The sequence below is a fragment of the Octodon degus genome, unplaced genomic scaffold (genome assembly GCF_000260255.1).
Source record: "Octodon degus isolate 3935 unplaced genomic scaffold, OctDeg1.0 scaffold00151, whole genome shotgun sequence".
Taxonomy (NCBI): domain Eukaryota; kingdom Metazoa; phylum Chordata; class Mammalia; order Rodentia; family Octodontidae; genus Octodon; species Octodon degus.
This window is the reverse complement of record NW_004524727.1, coordinates 6,855,926-6,860,100: the sequence shown is the minus strand read 5'-3', so window position 1 is coordinate 6,860,100 and position 4,175 is coordinate 6,855,926. Positions and strand designations below refer to the sequence as shown.

General features: G+C 41.5%; 1 pseudogene; it reads left to right on the top strand.

Moving 5' to 3' along the window:
- The first annotated feature begins 2,622 nt into the window (after positions 1–2,622).
- LOC101567556 overlaps positions 2,623–4,175 on the top strand; it is a 52,260-nt pseudogene continuing 50,707 nt past the window's right edge.

Genomic DNA, 4,175 nt, shown 5'->3' with positions numbered 1-4,175 from the left:
CCTGTTGCAGGCACCAAATGTGGAGGTTTGTTGGTTTCCTGGTTGTCCCAGGGAGAAAGCAGCAAGAGCATTTAGAAAATAAAGACAATAGCTGAGTGGCTAGGGAGATAGCTCAGAGGCATAAACACCTATCCTGTAAGCACAAGGACCTGAGTTTTATCTCTGATCTTGCATGTCATGCCAGTCCCCAAACTCCAAGCACCCAATAGGGCATACTGTGCCAGCCCCAGAATTGGGGGTCCCAGAAGCAAACATCATGTTGTACACCTGTAATCCCAGCACTCAGGAGAAAGTCAGGAGGACAGCTGTGAGCTTCTGTCTTTGCCATCATCTTTGCATGTCAATCTCCAGACTTCTAGCTTAGACATTTTGGCTTCTTGATAGATTCACAGGGGACCCTCCAGTGAATACTGACATTTAACTGTATCATCCAGCTGAGTAACACTCATATGGCACTTTTGGATGCTTCCACACCTGACTCTACAGATGACCAGTACATGTCTACCTTGGAAATCTTTTATTTTTTTGTGGTTTTGACACCTTGTAAATCTTGATATACATAAACAATTTGTTTCTCTGATGAACTTCAACTGCTATTTAGTAAAATCAAGTGGATTAAGTTTTTTGTTACAGATAAATGGCACTAAACTCCCAGGCATATACCAAATATTCCACTGTAGTATTCAGGATTCAGAATAAAATTGGATATATTTTCCCTCTGGAAATCCAGAATGAAATACACACAAATGTGGCATAGATACAAGCCTGAGCTTGGAATCCAAACTAGCTATATCCTATTCACCAGACAAGAAAACCATGGAGAAATGACATAACAGCATTGAGCTGTACACTGTGACCTCCACCATAAAGACGTAGAGATGCCTCACTGTTTTCTAGCTTCTTCCCTTATTGAGATGCTGGGGGCTTCAGCTGTGCTCACTCTACATTTTGCATATGGGTGCAAGGCTGTAAAAGATGACAGGACATTTTGTCTTAGTCATTCATGTCAGCCAAGAAAATAATCAAATAAACAAATCATCCTTTTTTCTGTCTTCACATTTCCACCAGCTTAGCCTTCTAATCTCAGCCCTTCCCTTAATCTTTGGCTGGTTCACTTTTCTCTAAAGTCTTGGCACTTGGGGAATGCTACACAACACAGCCAGAGGACATGTGCTATGTTGTGGCTAGCCTGTGAAAATACCCAGGAAAGACATCTACTCTTTGAAAAGGGACCTTTCAGACACCCTGAAGCACAGAGATATTGAGAAATTGTCCAAATTTACACTACATCTGGGCACAGTATTCTGGGTGTGGGTTCTTTGCCTTTCAGCAAAATGTTCTGGTTTTAGGCCTTCCTGTGTGTATTTCTAAATGTAAGGTTTAATTTTTGGTACTGCAAAAAAGTGCACATTATTTTGGAAACAAGGTGGTAGGCCCAGTTATATAGACATGAATACGTTACTGGTAGGGCACAGAGGAGGAGCCCCAATTTGGTGCATGAGGAAAGACTTTCTGTAAAAAGTGTTAGAAATAGGAATTCTTATGCATGAGCACAATTGAAAATCATCATAGATATTAGTAATGATGGTGATGATGATGATGACATATCGCTGTCTTGCTTAAGCCCTCTAGTGACCTCTGGTGGCAAGCAGCACATAGACCTAAAGAATCCTACCAGGTCTGTGCCCTGACCCTGCAAATCCCATTCCAGATCCAGGACCTATATGCCTGCTCTTCCTCCTACCGAGAAGTCTCTCAGCAGCTAATCCCTTTCAGAACATCCTCTCAGACCTCTCCAGAAATAGGTTTTTCCCCCATTGCCCTACCTGTCACCTCGAAAGCACTTACCAGTACTTCAAATTGTCTGCCCATTACCTATGCATATATTTGTCAATTGCTCATCTCTCCCTGTATGAACGAGTTCCTGAGGGCAGGGCCTTGTTTGTGTTGGATAATAATGTTTGGTCCCTAGCCTCTGTGCATATTGGATGCATGACTGGATACCTGAACACTCTGGAAAAGAGATTTCCAATTACTCAAAGAGGAATCTCTGTAGGAACCAGGACTGCACTAGGGACCCAATTTATAGACTTATTTTTGAGACAGGGTCTCATTGTGTAGTTCAGGCTGGCCTTGAACTCAGTGATCAGTTTCAAAAGTATTAGGATTACAGGTGTGTACCACCTCACTCAGCATACAGAAATTTAGAAAAGCAGATAGAAATTGATCCTGGGCTGGAGGATAAGCCCCCCTTTCTTGTAAATTAGCAATTCCAAGAAAATACAGGATATTGATTGCTTTGAGAAGCTCTAAGTGGCTGGAATAAAGGGGTTTACCACAAGGAGCCTGGAAAATTGTGTTCTTCTACTGTTTCTGACCCCCCCATCACTCAGAAATAACTCCTATTCTCTTCCAGACTTCAGTTTACACATTTAAGAGACAAGTGGTGACAATGGGAGCAGTGCGGACAGCACTGGAAGGCAGCAGGTGTGTCTGCGGCTTTGCTTCATGGCCGCTGTCCTCCCCCTCCTGTTCTCTGCGAGACCAGGAAGTGAGCTGGTGAGGCGCAGCATGTGAAGTGTAGACAGAGTTGCCACCGAGTGAGCCTCTCAGCTGGCTGGGATGGTGACAACAGCTGAGCTCTTCAAGGAGCATTTTGTGGCAGATGAGTATATTGAACGTCTTGTATGGAGAACTCCAGGAGGAGGTTCTAGAGGTGGACCTGAAACTTTCGACCCTAAAAGATTATTGAAGAATTTATAAATCATATTGAAAAAACTCCAGTTAATGGGTTAAAGGATTCAGAAAAAAGTAGAGAAGTTAGAGCAACAATGTTAGAAGGAAGCCAAGGAATTTGCCAAGAAATTACAAGAGTTTCAGAAAAGCAATCAGATTGCCTTCCAACATTTCCAAGAACTAGAAGAGCACATAAGCTATGTAGCAAGAAAATCTTTCCACCTTGGAAGAAGTTGGAAGGAGTAAACACACCAAGACAATGGGCAGTAGAAGCTCAGAAATTGATGAAATACTTATGAAATTCTAGGTGGAGAATTGAAATCTGATGATTTTAAAAATTCTGAAAAGATAAAGGAGGCAGCAGGCATCATTCAGAAGTTACATCTAATTAACCAAGAATTACATTTTGATACATTTTCAGAATTAAAATCAAGATTGCAAGTAAATACCATGATTTGGAATGCCAGCTGATTCAGGAGTTTACTAGTGTTCAAAGAAATGAAGTCTCCAGTAAGAGGAAAATAACAGCAGTACTTCTTCCCTTTAAGGGCTATTCTCATTCTTTTTATGTTTATGAAAAGCAATGCCAGAAGGGGGTTTACTTGAGAAAATTATATATTTGGAGATGCAGCAATACATTGTCAACTTGTGAACAAGCAAGTTGGAGATATCTAGTAATCCAGAAACAGTATTATCAAACTAATTCAAAATGTTATTAAAATCAAACCACAGAGTTCTGTGAAAGATCAATTTGAAGAATGTAGGAAATGAGATGCAGAACAGTATCTCAAAAACCTTTATGATTTATATACAAGAACCACCAATCTTTCCAGCAAGTTGGCAGAGTTTAATTTAGGTACTGCTAAACAAAGCTTCTTGTCTAAGATTATCAAATCCATTTTTATTTCCTATTTAGAGAACTATATTGAGGTGGAGCTTGGTTATTCAAAAAGCAAGTTGGAGCTTCTGCTCCACTGTGCCACCGAACACCTTCTGGACACAGCCCAGGCTCGGTGAGTGGATAAGAACTCCGGACACACTCCACAGACCCCACCAGCTCTAGCCTCAGTCCAATGTATGTGAGATCTTCCAAGCATCCTCAGCAGATCCCTTTCCAGCCAGAGCCCAGGCCTGGTGTCTTCTTGCAAGGAAAAGAAGCAGACAAAGAAGCCAAAACCAAGCCAGACACACTGGAGGAGTTCAAACTTCGTAGATATGGACCTGGTAAGTGGATACACTTTGCTAGACTCAAATCTATGAGAGCATTATCCCTCTTTCTGGCTTTATTGAGAGAGGGAGAAAAAGGTAACCAGGGTGAACTAGTCTTCCTGGAAGACCTCAGGTACATCAAGTGGAGGTGATCAAACAGAAATTATGTAAAATAACATAAATACAAATTCCCACTCAAACTTGACCCCTGTCTATCACCATGTACTAAA